The sequence below is a fragment of the Schistocerca cancellata genome, chromosome 6, assembly GCF_023864275.1.
Source record: "Schistocerca cancellata isolate TAMUIC-IGC-003103 chromosome 6, iqSchCanc2.1, whole genome shotgun sequence".
NCBI lineage: Eukaryota > Metazoa > Arthropoda > Insecta > Orthoptera > Acrididae > Schistocerca > Schistocerca cancellata.
Genome location: NC_064631.1, coordinates 294,591,464 through 294,613,928, shown reverse-complemented (window position 1 = coordinate 294,613,928; position 22,465 = coordinate 294,591,464). Strand labels below are relative to the sequence as shown.

At 42.0% G+C, this 22,465-nt stretch overlaps 1 protein-coding gene across 1 annotated transcript in view; it reads left to right on the top strand.

The window, feature by feature from the left end:
• LOC126088297 (probable beta-hexosaminidase fdl) overlaps window positions 1-22,465 on the top strand; it is an 819,052-nt gene that overhangs the window by 447,248 nt on the left and 349,339 nt on the right. The gene's annotated exons all lie outside the window — the stretch shown is intronic.

The following is a 22,465-nucleotide window of genomic DNA, read 5'->3' as shown; positions in this document are numbered from 1 at the left end:
GCTTAAGTAGTACTAAGTTCTACGGGACTGATGACCTCAGATGTTAAGTCCCATAGTGCTCAGAGCCATTTGAACCATCTCTCTAGCAGTAACGAATAACTGATTATACTACCAACGGTTGGAAGTGTTTTAAAGTCCATTATGTGAGAAGTTTGTTAACAATTAATGCTAAATATGCAAGACTCAGGTCATATAACTACAGCTCCTTCTGCCAATAAACTTTGATTCCCCAAAAAACGGCGTGTATACGTATAGTCTTTGGATGACGCATATTTTCCGCGTATATGTAATACATACGTTTATGTGTGATGAATCAAACATAGACTTTTGCTGTTAAACGAATTTGCAAAGACCAGGCTGCTTGCTGTTAGTAATGTTTTTTACTTATATGACGTGCGACATAATGTGTGATCGAAAGCAGATTGTGATGCGCAAGACCATATAGAGAGACCTGGACTGTGTTGAGGATCTGTAAGGGCTTCCCAGCGAAGCTTCTGCAACGTAGTCGAAAAGACATTGGCGATATGTGGCTGGGCGTTATCCTGCATAAGAATCACACCGTCCGTTAACACTCCTGGGTATTTGGACTCGATGGCGCGCTTCAATTAACGCACAGCGGTACGTGAAGACTGTAAAAATTAAAGCGCACAGTATCACAGCAGCGGAGCCTCCACAGTTCAGCGCATATCAGTCGTCCAACACATCACTCCGAGTTTGAAATTAAACGAAGTTTTAGAATAGTGTTGGAGCTGCTGACGAGAAACATGTAACCATGTGAAAACCTCTGTTATCTATTTCCTCTTATTTCAGTTATAAACAGTCTTGCCCCGTAGTCTTAATGGCTACATAAAACAGACGTGGGTTCAATGGGCCGGATTTAGTGACGCAAACTGTTTTCACATTTAATATTTGGAAAAAAACGTGATTGATGAGACTCCACATATTCCGCAATCACTTCCTGGTCAACAGAATGGAACTACTTACGTTTTACTTATTAAAAAACTTGATGCGACCCTACCCTAAATGTAGAGTCACTGATAATTAGAAAAATAAAGTTTTTAACTACAGGCTTTCTCGTGTTCTTCAGACAGTCGAATGCGCGTTTGGTGTAATGAGTTCCTGGTCACCTGCGCTCAACAGACCCTTTGACTGTATGATGGGGACTGAAGATAGAACAGTGAAGGTGCAATGGTTTGCAGAGATTGTACGGAGTAGCAACAGGACATAAACCACTTCGAGGCAAATAATCAATTGTTCTTACATTTTTCACTTAATGGTTAATTAATTTTGTTAGAATTCAATGATCTAAAATTTATTTAACATTATGTGAAATAAATGTAGTTTAAAGTGTGTAAATAAAAGTCCTGGTAACAGATTTAATTAGTTTTCAATTTATACCTATTTTATAAGAGCCTATAACTATGATGTAAGAGGATTTGGGTAATTTTCGTAGCAACAAGTATCTTTTTTGTGTGGTATTGTAATAAAATCTTTAAATGCTTTCACTTTTCCAAAAACACCAAATTATTTTACTTTTTGTATACTTTCTGAAAATATGAGTAGATTCAATCCAGTTTTTAAAATTTCAAATATTATTTATTTTTTGGAAATTAATACGTTTTAGTAAATAAGAATGTAACATCTTTTGAAAATTGCTACTAAAATTCGATAAGACAAGTTTTCCAACCACAAATTGTTTCAGCACGATTAAATGTACATGAGAAATATGTAAACAAAATATTTTCAAAAATTTCAAAAAAATGTGGTAAATATAAGAAGAAATACATTGGGGTCCACGAGACCCCAAGGTTATATTTGTATATATTCTAATAGTTGTTGTATTCAACGGCCAGTTACGGACTCGAGACGTGACGTCAAGACAAGCGATCTCGCTGAGGACATCGGGCCACTGAGCAGCAACCAGCTTCTCTCGCCTGCTCTACGTAGCTGCAGGGGCACGAGTGGAGCTTTTGTTAATAAAAACATCAAGCATAAATATTTGTTTATTTAAAACAACCGGTTTCGACAGAATTTTCTTAATGTTAATGCTCTGCTCAGTGGCAGCTGGCGGCTGTAAGAGTACTGCATTGACAAACAAGTTTTGTCATTTATGCTCAAAGTTTATTGTGAAAATGTGTAGGAAATAAATAAAATAATTACTAGTACAATTTGCATAATGCAATCCTTTTGCCACCTTCTTCCATGTTTCTTCTTTTAACTTGTTGCTCAGTTGTTCGGTTGCTTCGTGTTATAAGGGATTGGGTTATCCTCGATCATTAACCGGTTTTTATATCAACAACGAAAGTGAACGGTGGCCACAGAAGCACGTACTGCTGTTGACAGGTCGCAGATCACGGCCCGATGGAAAAGCCAACTCGCCGACAACAGGTGCCACGGTGCCAGAAGAAAGCTATCCCGCTCAGAGTGACAAGGGCCTGCCCCATTGGACGGCATGGGCTGCGCCGCTACTGTGACACAATACGGTGCCTAATTGAACTGCTTGTTTTGCAAAAGCGCGACGCGTCTGCTCTTGCTTCTCATATGTCTCTGCTGCGAGCATTATTCGGCGAGCCTTACTTCTTCCTTACTGACCACACGACATCCCGGCCGCCGCTTTCTCCTTTTGTACTGGCAGGTTCGCCTCTCGTGACATCTAGCGGTCGATTCCACATGACATCGTTGACGTCACGCTTGTGTGCGAACCGTCCGTAAATCCTATCAATATCAAAGACTGTTCCGTACTACCAACTAAGGGGGGCACGGTATTTTATGACCATCATAATTTTAGGGTTCCATACCTCATTCGGTAAAAACGGAACCGTTACTATGATCACTTCGTTGTCCGTCAGTCTTTCTGTCTGTCTGTCCGACTGCTACAAACCCTTTTTCTCAGGAACTAGAAGACGTATCAGGTTTAAATTTATGTCACGTACTGAGGTCCAACCCTTAGAGGAGTAATAAATGTAAGCTTCTAAGACAATGCCGTCAAAAGATATGATCAGTTATGTCACATATTTTAATATTCGCAACCTCACTCTGTTTCACGCTACAACAAAAGGAAGAAGACTCCGAAATCTGTAAATTTGTAATTATATGACATAAAAAAATATTTCCTGACCCGACAGGTTAGCCAAGACTTCTAATCCGCTGCTTCCTGGACCCGGGTAGGCGCACCGGCCCCGGATCGAATCCGCTCGGCGGATTACCAACGTCTGTGGTTTTTAGGCGGTTTTCCACATCCCGCTAGGTGAATACCGGGCTGGTCCCCACGTTCCGCCTCAGTTACACGACTCGCAGACATCTGACCACGTTCGCACTATTCCATGATTTACACTAGACGCAGACAGCTGGGGTACACTAATTCCGTCCCGGGGGGTCACGGGGTGGCGGCAGGAAGGGCATCCGGCCACCCCTTTCCACTAACCTTGCCAAATCCGTTCTTAACACTGCCGACCCTGCGTCAGCGTGGGACATGGCACCAGTGAAAGAAAGAAAGAAAGAAAATATTTCTTCTGTCATTTATTATCCGGAATCAAACTTTGAATTAAAATAATCAGTAGTTCTACTTCCAGGCTGACTGGATCGCAATGGTAAAAGTCAAACATCAGGCAAGGAATGACTTGATAGCATATGTGAAGCTTTTCGGAAGTTATCCATCGTTAGATATCAAGGAGAAAATGTTCAAATATGTGTGAATTCCTAAGGAGCCAAACTGCTGAGGTCATCGGTCTCTAGACTTACACACTACTTAAACTATACTAAGAACAACACACACACCCATGCCCAACGAAGAACTCGAACCTCCGGCGCGAGGGACCCCGCAATCCGTGACATCGCACCTCAAACCACGCGGCCACTACGCGCGACTATCAAGGAGCGATTGCTGCATGCACGTAGATACGGCGTTTCCACTTGTATGTAAAAGAAACATTCGCAGACTAGTCTGTTGTTTCACATACAACTTGAAACTCCATATCTGCGTACAGTACTCCATCTCGTGATGGATAAATTCCGAAAAGCGTCGTGTTGTTGTTGTTGTGGTCTTCAGTCCTGAAACTGGTTTGATGCAGCTCTCCATGCTAATCGATCCTGTGCTAGGTCCTTCATCTCCCAATACCTACTGCAACCTACATCCTTCTGAATCTGCTTAGTGTATTCATCTCTTGGTCTCCCTCTACGATTTTTACCCTCCACGCTGCCCTCCAATGCCAAATTTGTGATCCCTTGATGCCTCAGGACATGTCCTACCAACCGATCCCTTCTTCTAGTCAAGTTGTGCCACAAACTTCTCTTCTCCCCAATTCTATTCAATACCTCCTCATTAGTTACGTGATCTACCCACCTAATCTTCAACATTCTTCTGTAGCACCACATTTCGAAAGCTTCTATTCTCTTCTAGTCCAAACTATTTACTGTCCATGTTTCACTACCCTACATGGCTACACTCCATACAAATACTTTCAGAAACGACTTCCTGACACTTAAATCTATTCTCAATGTCAACAAATTTCTCTTCTTCAGAAACGCTTTCCTTGCCATTGCCAGTCTACATTTTATATCCTCTCTACTTCGACCATCATCAGTTATTTTGCTCCCCAAATAGCAAAACTCCTTTACTACTTTAAATGGCTCATTTCCTAATCTAATTCCCTCATCATCACCCGACTTAATTCGACTACATTCCATTATCCTAGTTTTGCTTTTGTTGATGTTCATCTTATATCCTCCTTTCAAGACACTGTCCATTCCATTCAACTGCTCTTCCAAGTCCTTTGCTGTCTCTGACAAAATTACAATGTCATCGGCGAACCTCAAAGTTTTTATTTCTTCTCCCTGGATTTTAATACCTACTCCAAATTTTTCTTTCGTTTCCTTTACTGCTTGCTCAATATACAGATTGAATAACATCGGGGAGAGGCTACAACCCTGTCTCACTCCCTTCCCAACCACTGCTTCCCTTTCATGCCCCTCGACTCTTATAACTGCCATCTGGTTTCTGTACAAATTGTAAATAGCCTTTCGCTCCCTGTATTTTACCCCTGCCACCTTTAGAATTTCAAAGAGAGTATTCCAGTCAACATTGTCAAAAGCTTTCTCTAAGTCTACAAATGCTAGAAACGTAGTTTTGCCTTTCCTTAATCTTTCTTCTAAGATAAGTCGTAAGGTCAGTATTGCCTCACGCGTTCCAACATTTCTACGGAATCCAAACTGATCTTCCCCGAGGTCGGCTTCTGCCAGTTTTTCCATTTGTCTGTAAATAATTCGTGTTAGTATTTTGCAGCGGTGTCTTATTAAACTGATAGTTCGGTAATTTTCACATCTGTCAACACCTGCTTTCTTTGGGATTGGAATTATTATATTCTTCTTGAAGTCTGAGGGTATTTCGCCTGTCTCGTACATCTTGCTCAGCAGATGGTAGAGTTTTGTCATGAATGGCTCTCCCAAGACCGTCAGTAGTTCTAATGGAATGTTGTCTACTCCTGGGGCCTTGTTTCGACTCAGGTCTTTCAGTGCTCTGTCAAACTCTTCACGCAGTATCGTATCTCCCATTTCATCTTCATCTAAATCCTCTTCCATTTCCATAATATTGTCCTCAAGTACATCGCCCTTGTATAGACCCTCTGTATACTCCTTCCACCTTTCTGCTTTCCCCTCTTTGCTTAGAACTGGGTTTCCATCTGAGCTCTTGATATTCATACAAGTGGCTCTCTTTTCTCCAAAGGTCTCTTTAATTTTCCTGTAGGCAGTATCTATCTTACCCCTAGTGAGATAAGCCTCCACATCCTTACATTTGTCCTCTAGCCATGCCTGCTTAGCCATTTTGCAGTTCCTGTCGATCTCATTTTTGAGACGTTTGTATTCCTTTTTGCCTGCTTCATTTACTGCATTTTTATATTTTCTCCTTTCATCAATGAAATTCAATATTTCTTCTGTTACTCAAGGATTTCTACTAGCCCTCGTCTTTTTACCTACTTGATCCTCTGCTGCCTTCACTACTTCATCCCTCAGAGTTACCCATTCGTCTTCTACTGTATTTCTTTCCCCCATTCCTGTCAATTGTTCCCTCATGCTCTCCCTGAAACTCTGTACAACCTCTGGTTTAGTCAGTTTATCCAGTTCCCATCTCCTTAAATTCCCACCTTTTTGCAATTTCTTCAGTTTTAATCTACAGTTCCTAACCAATAGATTGTGGTCAGAGTCCACATCTGCCCCTGGAAATGTCCTACAATTTAAAACCTGGTTCCTAAATCTCTGTCCATTATATAATCTATCCTACAAAAGCGTCATATGAGCAATAAAGTGATTCCTGGCCGGATGTTTGAGTTTTACCATTGCGATCCAGTCAGCCTCAACGCAGAGCGACAAATTATTATAATAATGGTCGTCGGCTTTCTTCATGACTTTATGTCACATTTATATTATTGAAATGAAAGCATTATCGAAAATCTTGCAACATCTGGGACCGATATGTTGCCGATATCAGTGTCGATAACAGACAAAAATGGTCGAGATTCTCGATGAATGAAATGTCTACATACGTAATTAAGTTTGTGCAGAACTCTCGCACCTGGCCTTTTAAAAACAAAACAAAAAATACAAATTTCGTTAACTGTTTCTTACCGTTATCAAGAAGATACTGTTTAAATATTTACTGATTTGGAAGTGGGTCCACGGCCTGAAATATCTTTTCGTTTGGTTTTAGCAGCACCAAAGGTATTTTCAATAACAGATACTACCCGACTTTATAACCCCCACAAAAACTAAAAACATATAAAAAATGGAAATTTCGTTAGTTGTTGACATTTGTTAACGACGCACTTTTTTAAACAGATCTTAAGCCTTAGTAGAGAGCGGAACCTGAAGATACTGAGTATGACGTTCGTTGTGAAAAGTCTCATCTACTACCACACATTAATTCGTCTCGAATTTTTGGATCCAGTTTAACAGAAAAAATTAAAACAGTTGAAGAATGTGGTAGAAGCATTAATTGAAATCAAATATTTTCTTCAAAATTTCAAAATATTGAGAGGTGTGTGTGTGTAAATGTTTGTAGGAACTTTTTTATGTTTTTGATGTCTAAAATTGCGCTGGTGATGTTTGAACTGCTAAGACACGCGCGCACAACCTCGAAACAGATGCTGCACCGCACAGAGATGAATCAGAGATAATCTTTGTTCTGCGAAGATGCGCGCCAGATTTATCTATTGAACGAGAAGAGAGGAGAGACGCTAGGTGTTAAAGAGTTGAGCTTTGGTTTCGTAGCAGGAAGGAACAAACAGTGGAAATTTTTGGAATTATGTTGTGTATCAGCAGAAGACTCACTCCGGAGGGAAAAGGAATAGACTTATACTTTGCTACGATAATATTTGTGAAGAATAGATTACAGGTAGTCAGCCGGGGATTGCCGGCACGGTGGCTCAGAGTGTTCGGTCAGAGGGTTAGCTGCCCTCTGTAATAAAAAAAAACTGAGTTAATCGATCAACAACGAACTTAAACGGATGTCTTACGACGTCCGCGCCGAGCAGATGCAACGAACAGAAGCGAAAAAAATGAGATTAAAAAAAAAAAACAGTCTAAGGCGCTGCAGTCATGGACTGTGCGGCTGGTCCCGGCGGAGGTTCGAGTCCTCCCTCGGGCATGGGTGTGTGTATTTGTCCTTAGGATAATTTATGTTAAGAAGTGCGTAAGCTTAGGGACTGATGACCTTAGCAGCTAAGTCTCATAAGATTTCACAAACATTTGAACATATTTTTGATTACAGGTAGTCATTAAGTTAGTTTCATTTGCGGCAGCGGTTTGATAAATGCAGCATTCTTGGTTCGTCAGACATCAAGAATCTTGTTGGTTTTCATTTTTTTGTTCAATCATTGAGAGAGAAATAGATTTAAGAATTAAATTATGGATTTTTTAAGGAGAGATTACATTCGTTAAGTTCAATATTTCTAATTCTTGGATTATTGTTACGTGATTTCATAGAAAGCTTAGGTATTTTTTAAAATATTAAATGTTATTTAGTCTAAGGAAATTCAATTGGAATTGAGTTCTTTAGTCCACATCCAGGGAGCCAATTAATTTTCATTTATTTAAAAATTAATATGAAAAAATTATGATCGAAGAATGATAGCAATGTTTTTAGAGTACGCATTGTGCCTCTGCGTGTCTCTCTACCTGGATTTTGGAGCTGTATTGGCGAGACGCGCTGTGGCTACGAGAGCAGCTTGCTACCACCTAAGACAAATTCTCCAGAGAACAAATTATTTAATCAAAGTTCGTAGTCAGATTTTGTGATTAAAATAAGTTGCACACAGGGCATGATTTCCTTAATATTCTCGCAGTTAGTTTCATTTGTGCGGTCTCGCAGCTGAATTTTGCGATAACAGTTAGCTTTAAGATTCATTTTTACTTTCGCACAGTAAAACTAATCAAAACAGACAACTATCATTATAAAGTACTAGACTAGATTACAGTATTTACAAAATGTGGGCGTTCAGTACCGCCCCGCTGGTATTGCTAGGATTACCAGTGAGTGACGTGTGCTGTAGGCTGAGCGGGCAGCTGCAGTAGGCGAGCGCGAAATACGCGGCGGCCGGCTGTGGCCCGCGTGTCGGCGAGTTGAATGGGGCTGCCGGCCGGTGGGCGTCGCGACGCAACACGACGCCAGCCGTGCGGCTGCCAAAGGACGCGCGGCGCGCCTCGCCTGCTGCTGGCAGACCGGCGATCGATAGCTGCGCCCACTGTGACCGCCCCACCCAGCGGCTCTGGCCAGCCCATCCCACGTCTGCGTCTGGACTCCGTAGCCCCGACAACTCAGCGTGCAGGTGCTGCACCAGAGCGCCTTCTGGCGGCCGGGCACGCTACATGCGCAAAGGGGTCCTAACCACGCTCAATAGTTATTGCTCAATACCGACAGCTGCGCATTAATATATCTGAGAACGATATTGTCGGTTTGGGCAATATGGAAAATGCAGAGCTATAAAAATACTGACGATTTCCAGTATATTGCGCAATATATTGTACTGTGTGAAAAGCCCGTCACACGCTCAGTATTCATTGCGCAATAATATTGCATCTATATACGGGGTGGTTCACTGATAGTGACCGGGCCAAATATCTCACGAAATAAGCATCAAACGAAAAAACAACAAACAACGAAACTCGTCCAGCTTGAAGGCGGAAACCAGATGGCGCTATGGTTGGCCCCCTAGATGGCGCTGCCATAGGTCAAATGGATATCAACTGCCTTTTTTTCAAACAGCAACTCCCATTTTTATTACATATTCGTGTAGTACGTAAAGAAATATGAATGTTTTATTTGGACTACTTTTTTCGCTTTGTGATAGATGGCGCTGTAATTGTCACAAAAGTATAAGTACGTAGTATCACGTAACATTCCGCTAGTGCGGACGGTATTTGCTTCGTGATACATTACCCGTGTTAAAATGGACCGTTTACTAAGTGCGGAAAAGGTCGATATCGTGTTGATGTATAGCTATTGTGATCAAAATGCCCAACGAGCGTGTGCCATGTATACTGCTCGGTATCCTGGACGACATCATCCAAGTGTTCGGACCGTTCGCCGGATAGTTACGTTATTTAAGGAAACCGAAAGTGTTCAGCCACATATGAAACGTCAACCACGACCTGCAACACATGATGCCCAAGTAGGTGTTTTAGTTGCTGTCGTGGCTAATCCGCACATCAGTATACAGACAAATTGCGCGAGAATAGGGAATCTCAAAAACGTCGGTGTTGAGAATTCTACATCAACATCGATTGAACCCGTACCATATTTCTATGCATCAGGAATTGCATGGCAACGACTTTGAACGTCGTGTACAGTTCTGCCACTGGGCACAAAAGAAATTACGCGATGATGACAGATTTTTTGCACGCGTTCTATTTAGCAACGAAGCGTCATTCACCAAGAGCGGAAACGTAAACCATCATAATATGCACTATTGGGCACCGGAAAATCCGCGATGGCTGCGGCAAGTGGAACATCAGCGAACTTGGTGGGTTAATGTATGGTGTGGCATTATGGGAGGAAGGATAACTGGCCTGCATTTTATCTATGGCAGTCTACATGGTGCAGTGTATGCTGATTTCCTACGTAATGTTCTACCGATATTACTATAAGATGTTTCACTGCATGACAGAATGGTGATGTACTTCCAACATGAGGGATGTCCGGTGTATACCTCGCGTGCGGTTGAATCGGTATTGAATAGCATATTTCATGACAGGTGGGTTGGTCGTCGAAGCATTATACCATGGCCCGCACGTTCACCGGATCTGACGTCCCGGATTTCTTTCTGTGGGGAAAGTTGAAGGATACTTGCTATCGTGATCCACCGACAACGCGTGACAACATGCGTCACTGCACTGTCAATGCATGTGCGAACATTGCGGAAGGCGAACTACTCGCCGTTGAGAGGAATGTTTTTACACGTATTGCCAAATGCACTGAGGTTGACGGACATCATTTTGAGCATTTATTGCATGAATGTGGTATTTACAGGCAATCACGCTGTAACAGCATGCGTTCTCAGAAATGATAAGTTCACAAAGGTACATGTATCACATTGGAACAACCGAAATAAAATATTCAAACGTACCTACGTTCTGTATTTTAATTTAAAAAATCTACATTTTACCAACTGTTCGTCTAAAATTGTGAGCCATGTGTTTGTGACTATTACAGCGCCATCTATCACAAAGCGAAAAAAGTGGTCCAACTAAAACATTCTTATTTTTTTACGTACTACACGAATATGTAATTAAAAATGGGGGTTCCTATTTTTAAAAAACGCAGTTGATATCCGTTTGACCTACGGCAGCGCCATCTAGCGGGCCAACCATTGCGCCATCTGGTTCCCCCCTTCAAGCTAGACAAGTTTCGTTGTTTCAATTTTTTTCGTTTGACGCTTATTTCGTGAGATATTTGGCCCGGTGACGATCAGTGAACCACCCTGTATAGCTTGAAAGGCAGAGGACAAGAACGGCACAATGTTGTTTTTGTTCTTGTGTCGTCTTTAGTCCAAAGACTGGTTTGATACAACTTTCCACGCCACTCTTTTTTGTCTGACCTTCTTATCGTCCATGTTTTACTTCAATACGTGGCTACACTCCATACAATTACTTTCAGTAAAGCCTTCCTGAAACTAAGATCAGTACTCAATGTTAAATTGCTCTTCTACAGAAACTCTTTTCTTGCCATTGAGAGTTTACATATTTCGGCTATCGTCAACTATTTTGCTGCCCAAATAGCAAAATTCATCTCCTGCTTTTAAGTATTTCGTTTCCTAGCCTAATTCCCTCAGCATCGCCTGACTTGATTCGACTACATTTCATTATCCTTGTCTTGCATTTGTTGATTCATCTTTTGTCCTTTCAAGACACAGTTCATTCCGTTCAAATGCTCTTCCAAATTTTTGCTGTCTCTAACAGAATTACAATGTCATCGGCAAACCTCAAGGAATTTATTTCTTGCCCTGAACTTTAATTCCACTCCAAATTTTTTTATTGGTTCCCTTTACTACTTGCTCAGTGTATATATTTAATAATTTCAGAGATAGCCTCATGCCTCGCTGCCTTCCCAGCCTCTGCTTCCTTTTCGTGCCCCTCGACCCTTGTAACTGCTGTCTGGGCTTTATACAAATTGTAAATAGCCTTGCGCTCTCTGCATTCAGAATTTCTGAGATAGTATTCCACTCAACGCTGACAAAAGCTTTCTCTAAGTCTACAAATGCTATAAACGTAGACTTGCCTTTTCTTTAATCTACCTTCTAAGAGAATTCGTACGGTCGGTATTGCCTCTGGTGTTCCTACGTTTCTCGGGAATCCAAATTCATCTTCCCCAAAGCCGGCTTCTATTGTTCTACCACTAGTCTGCAAAGAATTCGTTTTAGTATTTTGCAAACGTGACTTATTGAACTGATAGTTCGGTAATTTTCACATCTATCAGCAACTGCTTTCTTTGGAATTGGAGTTATTACCTTCTTCTTGTAGACTGAGGCTATTTCGCCTGTCTCATACACCTTTCACACCAGGCGGAAGGGTTTTGTCATGCCTGTCTATCAAAAGTTTTGAAGAAACGTCGGCTACTGCAAGGGTCTTGTTCCGACTTACCTCTTTCAGTGCTCTGTCCAATTCTTTTCGCAGATCCATATCTAATAGCACAATATTATTGCAACACTGCACACTATTACGGCACTAATATTGTGCCTTTCTTGGGCTCACCCGTCCTGGCAGTATATTGACACAATATTATTGCGCAATGTTTACCCCCTAGATGCTTAAGACAGACCTTTGCCTTCGTCGGTGCTCGATGGTGTCGAACTAGAATGTATTGCGACTGAAGTCGCCGTGTGTTGCACAAAGGAAAACAAGAGGAAGTGGTGATGAGTTGAAAAGTCGCTTGCATGGCACTCTGCACACGGCCATACTAACATGCTAAGAGAATTTATAGTGGGTCCAAATGTTCAAATGTGTGTGAATTCCTATGTGACAAACTGCTGAGGTCATCGGTCCCTACACTTACACACTACTTAAACTAACTTATGCTAAGAACAACACACACACCCATGCCCGAGGGAGGACTCGAACCTCCGGCGGGAGGTATAGTGGGTCCAGAAGATATGGATTAACGAACTGGTGAACCTCGTTACACCTTATGTACATAGAATAGATACTGTTCATATACTTGTCGGGTTTCATTTTCTACAATGCTGGAAGCGATAATAACCTGAAAAGAGAAGATAGGTAATTAGTCTTATTCTGTATTTCTGTAATAAATAATTGAAGCTCCTGAAACGAGCAAATAAGCAGTTGCAGTGTAATTTACCTGCACAAAAATACATTTGCTGAATATTTCTGCAGCTAACTGCTGAATAAATATTAAAAATGTAATCGAACTACTCGCCCGAATGTACTTTAACAGATGATTTCTTTAATTTCTCTTGCTTGTTACATACATATTTTTATGGCGTCGCTGTATCAGTCGTTTACATGTCCACAAGCCATGAAGTCTCGACGCCAACAGCTGTGTATTGCGCAATACTACCCCTACACGGTACAATATACTATATGCACAATATATTGCAGCGACAGTTTCATTGGAGCTCTGCAGTCGCCTTCAATATATTGCGTTCACCGTCCGTACCGCTCACAGACGGTCCATACTGTTACGCAATGCTCAGTATTTCGCAATAAATATTGATCGTCTGCATGCCCCTCAGTGTGATATTGTGCAATGTACGTCACTGCCTGCTGAGACGTCGTGATTTGCGGACATGGAAACAATTTAAACAACGTCCCATGTGAATACATCAGGAAAGACAGATGAAAGGTATCAACTATTCAGGTGCATTCAGGGGAGTAGTTCGATTACATATTTATACTCATTCAGTAATTAGCTGCGTAAACACTCGGCAAACGTGTTTACGTGCAAGGAAATAACATTGCAGCTGCTTGTTTGTACAGTGCAGTAGCTTCAGTTATTTATAGCAGAAATACACTATTGGCCATTAAAATTGCTACACCACGAAGATGATGTGCTACAGACGCGAAATTTAACCGACAGGAAGAAGATGCTGTGATACGCAAATGATAAGCTTTTCAGAGCATTCAGCCAAGGTTGCCGCCGGTGGCGACACTTACAACGTGCTGACATGAGGAAAGCTTACAACCGATTTCTCATACACAAACAGCAGTTGACCGGCGTTGCCTGGTGAAACGTTGTTGTGATGCTTCGTGTAAGGAGGAGTAATGCATACCGTCACGTTTCCGACTTTGATAAAGGTCGGATTGTCCCCTATCGCAATTGTGGTTTATCGTATCGCGACATTGTTGCTCGCGTTGGTCGAGATGCAATGACTGTTAGCAGAATATGCAATCGGTGGGTTCAGGAGGGTAATACGGAACGCCGAGCTTGTTCCCAACGGCCTCGTATCACTAGCAGGCAAGATGACAGGCATCTTATCCGCATGGGTGTAACGGATCGTGCAGCCACATCTCGATCCCTGAGCAACAGATGGGGACGTTTGCAAGACAACAACCATCTGCACGAACAGTTCGACGACGTTTGCAGCAGCATGGACTATCAGCTCGGAGACCATGGCTGTGGTTACCCTTCACGCTGCATCACAGACAGGAGTGCCTGCGGTGGTGAACTCAACGACGAACCTGGGTGCTCGAATAGCAGAACGTCATTTTTTCTGATGAATGCAGGTTCTGTTTACAGCATCATGATGGTCGCATCCTTGTTTGGCGACATCGCGGTGAACGCACATTGGAAGCGTGTATTCGTCTTTGCCATACTGGCGTGACACCCGCCGTGATAGTATAGGGTGCCATTGGTTACACGTCTCGGTCACCTCTTGTTCGCATTGACGGCACTTTGAACAGTGGACGTTACATTTCAGATGTGTTACGACCCGTGGCTCTACCTTTCATTCGATCCCTGCGAAACCATACATTTCAGCAAGATAATGCACGACCGCATGTTTCAGGTCCTGTACGGGCCTCTCTGGATACAGAAAATGTTCGACTGCTGCCCTGGCCAGCACATTCTCCAGATCTCTCACCAATTGAAAACGTCTGGTCAATGGTGGCCGAGCAACTGGCTCGTCACAATAAGCCAGTCACTACTCTTGATGAACTGTGGTATCGTGTTGAAGCTGCATGGGCAGCTGTACCTGTACACGCCATCCAAGCTCTGTTTGACTCAATGCCCAGGCGTATCAAGGCCGTTATTACGGCCAGAGGTGGTTGTTGTGGGTACTGATTTCTCAGGATCTATGTATCCAAATTGCGTGAAAATGTAATCACATGTCAGTTCTAGTATAATATATTTGTCCAATGAATACCCGTTTATCATCTGCATTTCTTCTTGGTGTAGCGATTTTAATGGCCAGTTGTGTATCTTGACTGAGCGACAGTTTCTGTAGAGCTCTGCAATCACCTTCAATACATTGCGTTTATGTCAGCACCGCTCACAGACGGTCCATACTGTTACGCAATGCTCAGTATTTCGCAATAAATATTGATCGTCTGAGTGCCCCTCAGTGTGATATTGTGCAATGTACGCCACTGCCTGCTGAGACGTCGTGATTTGCGGACATGGAAACAATTTAAACAACGTCCCATGTGAATACATCAGGAAAGACAGATGAAAGATATCAACTATTCAAGTGCATTCAGGGGAGTAGTTCGAATACATATTTAATACTTATTCAGTAATTAGCTGTGGAAACGTTCGGCAAACGTGTTTACGTGCAGGGAAATAACATTGTAGCTGCTTGTTTGTCAGTGCATTAGCTTCAGTTATTTATAGCAGAAATACGTAACACCACTATCTACTGATCCTCTGCAATAATGTATCTTACTCTTTTCAAGTTTGTCCATCGCTTCCAGAATTGTGGAAAGTGTAATCCGACAAGTATGCGAACAGTATCTTTTCATTGTAGTATATAACTGCAACGGAGTTCACCAATTCGTTGAAGAGCTCCTCGTTCATTCTCAAACAGCTCCGATAATCATCTTGCTTGCTGCAAGTTTTCTTAGCATGTTAGTATGGCCATGGGTAGATCGCCTTCCAAACCACTTTTTCGCCCATTGCCGCTTGATCTTGCTTTTCTTTCTTTCTGTACCACGTAGGAGTTCCAGTCACAATACATGTCAGTTCTGTATCATCGAGCGCCGGCATATTTGTTATGAAGGCAGATTTCTAACTAACGCATCCGGGACATAAATATTGCGCAGCAACATTGTGCCGTTCTCATCAGCATACTTTCGCAATACATTGAACAACATGGCGCAGTGATCAGCACACTGGACTCGCATTCGGGAGGACGACGGTTCAAACCCGCGCCCGGTCATCCTGATTTAGATTTTCCGTCGTTTCCGGAAATCGCTTCAGGCAAATGCCGGGATGGTTCTTTAGAAAGGGCACGGCCGACTTCCTTCTCCATCCTTCCCCAATCCGATGGGATCTAAGACCTCTCTGTTTGGTCCCCTCCAGCAAATCAACCATCCAGCCAATCACTGGATAACATCTGTGAGGTAATGGTTTGTAGACAATGTTGTTGTTGTGGTCTTCGGTCCTGAGATTGGTTTGATGCAGCTCTCCATGCTACTCTATCCTGTGCAAGCTTCTTCATCTCCCAGTACCTACTACAATCTACATGCTTCTGAATCTACTTAGTGTACTCATCTCTTAGTCTCTCTCTATGATTTATACCCTCCACGCTGCCCTCCAATACTAAACTGGTGATCCCTTGATGCCTCAGAACACGTCCTAACAAACGGTTCCCTCCCTCTAGTCACGTTATGCCACAAACTCCTCTTCTCCCCAGTTCTATTCAATGCATCCTCAATAGTGATCTACCCACCTAATCTTCAGCATTCTTCTGTAGCACCACATTTCGAAAGGTTCTATTCTCTTCTTGTCCAGACCATTTATCTTCCATGTTTCACTTCCATACATGGCTACACTCCATACAAATACTTTCAGAAACCACTTACTGACACTCAAATCTATACTCGATGTTAACAAATTTCTCTTCTTCAGAAACGCTTTCCTTGCTATTGCCAGTCTACATCTTATATCCTCTCTACTTCGATCATCATCAGTTATTTTGCTCCCCAAATAGCAAAACTCCTTTACTACTTTAAGTGTCTCATTTCCTAATCTAATTCCCTCAGCATCACCCGACTTAATTCGACTACATTCCATTATCCTCGTTTTGCCTTTGTTGATGTTCATCTTATATCCTCCCTTCAAGACACCATCCATTCCGTTCAACTGCTCTTCCAAGTTCTTTTGCTGTCTCTGACAGAATTACAATGTCATCGGTGAAACTCCAAGTTTTAATTTCTTCTCCATGGATTTTAATACCTACTCTGAATTTTTCTTTTGTTTCTTTTACTGCTTGCTCAATATACAGATTGAATAACATCGGGGAGAGGCTACGAGCCTGCCTCACTCCCTTCCCAACCACTGCTTCCCTTTAATGTCCCTCGACTCTTATAACCGCCATCTGGTTTCTGTACAAATTGTAAATAGCCTTTCGCTCCCTGTATTTTACCCCCGCCACCTTCTGAATTTGAAAGAGAGTATTCCAGTCAACATTGTCAAAAGCTTTCTCTAAGTCTACAAATGCTGGAAACGTAGGTTTGCCTGTTCTTAATCTATCTTCTAATATAAGTCGTAGGGTCCGTATTGCCTCACGTGTTCCAATAATTCTACGGAATCCAAACTGATCTTCTCCGAGGTCGGCTTCTACCAGTTTTTCCATTCGTCTGTAAAGAATTCGTGTTAGTATTTTGCAGCCGTGACTTACTAAACTGATAGTTCGGTAATTTTCACATCTGTCAACATCTGCTTTCTTTGGGATTGGAATATTATATTCTTCTTCAAGTCTGAGTGTATTTCGCCTGTCTCAAGATCTTCCTCACCAGATGGTTTTGTCAGGACTGGCTCTCCCAAGGCTGTTAGTAGTTCTAATGGAATGTTGTCTACTCCCGGGGCCTTGTTTCGACTTTCGACGCAGTATGATATCTCCCATTTCATCTTCATCTACATCCTCTTCCATTTACATAATATTGTACTCAAGTACATCGCCCTTGTATAGACATTCTATACACTCCTTCCATCTTCCTGCTTTCCCTTCTTTGCTTAGAACTGGGTTTCCATCTGAGCTCTTGACATTCATACAAGTGGTGCTCTTTTCTCCAAAGGTCTCTTTAATTTTCCTGTAGGCAGTATCTATCTTACCCCTAATGATATACGCATCTATATCCTTACATTTGTTTGTGGATAGTAATATTCCTGAAATAGACTGGCCTGCCCAAAGTCCCCACCTGAATCCAATGGAAACTCTCTGCAATGAGTTACAACGTAGACTTCGCTCCAGGTCCCAGCGTCCAACAACATTCTCTTCTCTGGTCTCAGCTCTTGAGAAAGAATGCGCTGCCATTCTTCCACAGACATTCAGACACCTGATTGAAAGCATCCGCACCAGAGCTCTAACCGCCATGAAAGCGAAGGACGGACACATCCCATATCAATGTCCACTAACATTTGTCCGGGCACTTCTGATCATGAGGTATACTTTACACCGTTTTTCCTCACAACTTTTCCTATTATTGTCATACGACTTGTATGCTATAATGTTGAATTTAGTCGATGAAAGGAGAAAATATAAAAATGCAATTTGGGAAGCAGGCGAAAGAGAATACAAAACGTCTAAAAAATGAGATCGAGAGGAAGTGCAAAACGGGTAAGCAGGAATGGCTACAGGACAAATGTAAGGATGTAGATATATCACTAGCGTTAAGATAGGTGCTGCCTATAGGAAAATTAAAGAGACTTTTGGAGAAAAGAGAACCACCTATACGAATATCAAGAGCTCAGATAGAAAACCAGTCTAAGCAATGTAGAGAAAGCATAAAGGTGGAAGGAATATACAAAGGTTCGCAGAAGAGCTTCTGTGAAGTTTGGAAGGTAAGAGACGAGGTACTGTGAGGGCAGGTCCTTAGTCGCGCTTGGGTAGCTCAGTCGGCAGAGCACTTGCCCGCGATAGGCGAAGGTCCCGATTTCGAGTCCCGGTCCGGCACACAGTTTTAATTTGCCAGGAAGTTACAGTATATGGAGAGTCTATACCAGGGAGACGTTCTTCATGGCAGTATTATGGAAATGGAAGAGAACTTAGATGAAGATGAGAAGGGAGATATGATACTGCGTGAAGAATTTGACAAAGCACTGAAAGACCTAAGTTGAAACAAGGCCCCGGGAGTACACATTCTTCCCGTAGAGCTGCTGATAGCCTTGGGAGAACCAGCCATGACAAAACTCTTCCATCTGGTGAGCAAGATGTATGAGACAGGCGAAATACCGTCAACTTCAAGAGCTATATAATAATTCCAATTCCAAAGAAAGCAGGTGCTGACAGATGTTAAAATTACCGAACTACCAGTTTAATAAGTCACGGCTGCAAAATACTAGCACGTATTCCTTGCAGACGAATGGAGAAACACGTAGAAGCCGACCTCGAGGAAGAAAAGTTTGGATTCCGTAGAAATGTAGGAACGCGCGAGGCAATACTGACCCTACGACTTATCTTAGCAGATAGGTTAAGGAAAGACAAACCTACGTTTATAGCATTTGTAGACTTAGAGAAAGCTTTTGACAATTTGACTGGAATACTCTGTTAAATTCTAAGGAAGGCAGGGGTAAAATGCAGGGAGCGAAGGACTATTTACAATTTTTAACGGAAACCAGATGGCAGTTATAAAGAGCCGTGGGGCATGAAGGGGAAGCAATGGTTGAGGAGGGAGTGAGTCAGGGTTGTAGCCTATCCCCGATTTTATTCAATCTGTACGTTCAGCAAGCAGTAAAGGAACCAAAAGGAAAATTTGGAGTAGTAATTAAACTCCAGGGAGAAGAAATAAAACTTTTGAGGTTTGCTGATGACATTGTAGTTCTGACAGAGACAGCAAAGGACTTGGAAGAGCAGTTAAACGGAATGGACAGTCTCTTGAAAAGAGGATATAAGATGAACATCAACAAAAGCAAAATCAGGATAACGGAATAAAGTCGAATTAAATCAGGTGACGCTGAGGGAACTAGATTAGAAAACGAGACACTTAAAGTAGTAGATTATGCTTGCTATTTGGGAAGTAAAATAACTGATGGTGGTCGAAATGGGGGGGGGGGGGGGGGGGGATATAAAATGTAGACTGGCACTGGCAAGAAAAGCGTTTCTGAAGAACAGAAATTTGTTAACATCGAGTATAGATTTAAGTGCCACGAAGTCCTTTCTGAAAGTATTTGTACGGAGTGTAGCCATGTATGGAAGTGAAAAATGTACGATAAATAGTACGGACAAGAAGGGAATAGAAGCTTTCGAAATGTGGTGCTACAGAAGAATGTTGAAGATCAGATGGGTAGGTCAAATAACTAATGAGGAGGTACTGAATAGAACTGGAGAGAGAAGAAATTTGTGGCACAACCTGACTAGAAGAAAGGATCGGTTGGGAGAACACATTCTGAGGCATCAGGGGATCACAAATTTACCACTGAAAGGAAGCTCTGGCTCTGAGCACTATGGGACTCAACTGCTGTGGTCATAAGTCCCCTAGAACTTAGAACTACTTAAACCTAACTAACCTGAGGACAGCACACAACACCCAGCCATCACGAGGCAGAGAAAATCCCTGACCCCGCCGGGAATCGAACCCGGGAACCCGGGCGTGGAAAGCGAGAACGCTACCGCACGACCACGAGATGCGGGCTGAAAGGAAGCGCGGCGATAAAAACTGTAGGGGGAGGCCAAGACATTAGTAAAGTAAGCAGATTTAGAAGGATGTAGGTTGCATTAGTTACTCGGAGATGAAGAGGTTTGCACAGAATAGAGTATCGTGGAGGGCTGCATCATGTCATCTTTGGGTTGAAGACCACAACCACAACAACTGTAATTTAGCATCTTTGGTGTGTAACATGAGCGATGAGCACCTTGTTGGACATTTCTCACCTTATGTCACGAGCAGTGATTCTGTGTGTGTTGAAAGTATCTTTATTTCTTATGTTTGGTTTTCTAGACGCTCTTGCGTACGCTAGTCAGTTCTTTCCTGACGGTGACAGAGTAAGCCGGAACCTGGTTCGAAACGAACAAATATTATTATAACAAAAACGCAGTGCATTTGTTTTTCAACCTTAGCGTTTGTAACTTTTCAGACCTCTAGTTCTGCCACTGTTACTCAACGAACTACGGTGTGGTTAGTACAAAATATTAAGACCTTGTGATATATTGAAATAGTATTTTTATTTCAATAGTTGGTGGTATCAGACAACATTTGTATAGGCTGAATTCATTTCCTAAAGAAAGTGTTGTTACATTGTAACGAATTATTCAGTCACACTTCTTATTCTAAAACGTTGATATACTTATTCAAAAGTACTGGAAGAATTCTTCGGGATAATTACAGAGCTAATGAAACAAGACACGAAACGCCCGCGTTCGTTCCCTCGTAAATTAATCTATCAATCAATTGTATCCAGTTTTCCCCTCTTCTTTTTAGACGAGGATAAACTGAAACCCACGCTAGCATTTGTTCGCGTTACATTCGCTAAGACGGGGCAGAGAGAATGGGAAGGAATAAAATGAAAGTAACTAACGCTAACCTAAAGCGTACCATAAATTAAGAAAATTTGGTTCTTGACGTGTTCCCTCCCTTGGTAAAGCACTACCAGTTGTAACTGTGTAAATCTTTTGTGTAGGGACAACTTTTAACCTGCAGTGATTTCAGTCGAAAAAAGCTTGATTTCAGTTCCTCTACTCTCTTTTTACGGCTTTTAAAACAACACGCGAAAAAGAAATGAAGGCAAGGTAACACAGCGTTGAAAGCAAAACAAGCAAAACCACAGTAGAATTTGTATAAAGTCACATATAACACAAAGTTTTACGAAATTAAACAGATGAGCATATAATACCGAAAGGTGGCCTAAAAACCGAAAAAAGGTAGTACTGGAAGTGTAAGTAGCAATAAATATGTACAAAATGTGATATTCGCAAGCAAAATTGTTTTTTGATTGGCGACTCCATAGAGTGCTGTGTGCACAACAACCATATGCGTGAAATTAGGGAAGTAAGCGTTGGCCGTAATACTAATGGTTTACTGATAGCAATTTCGATTTTTAATCACATAGTGGTCATCTTTAGTGTTGTGGTGTACAAATTAAACTCATAGGCACTGGTGTCAAGTTATTATCAGTAACCAAAGCTTATGAAACGATCACATGTTTCTGCACAAACACACAGTCTAATCATATCTTTGTATTGAAACAACTGGACCCTCCACCTTACAACCTAGACCTTGCACCCAGTGATTTTCACTCATTGTGATCGTTTCATAAGCTTTGGTTACTGATAATAACTTGACACCAGTGCCTATGAGTTTGATTTGTACACCACAGCACTGAAGATGATCAATATGTGATTGAAAATCGATTTTGCAGTCAGTAAACCATCAATACTACGGCCAATGTTGGCCTTCTTTCTAAAAACTGTTTTTAACTCGACAGTAGGCTAATCAAAATGTAAAAAACGTGTTATGTATACAAAGCGTTTAGAAAATCACCAATGGTGATGCTTTACCGAGAAGTGAAAGGCGTTTCGTGGAAATCTCTCTTAATTTCCAGTACTCTTAAGAAAGAAAAAAAAATAACACTTCTTACAGTGACACATTAGTATGAAGCGACAAGTAGTGCCTAATCAAGTGAGTGAGTCTGCTATTGGCGAGCAGTCTCCAATCTTTGGCGCCGGCGTAGTTAAGTGCTTCTCGCTGATGGAGTTTACGGACGTGGCTGCAAGTAGAAGTTTGCCGATTACATCGACACAAGCTGGGCGCAGTTTGATGGGGTATTCCTATTACACTCACACGAATGTCTGTCGACACGTTTTCG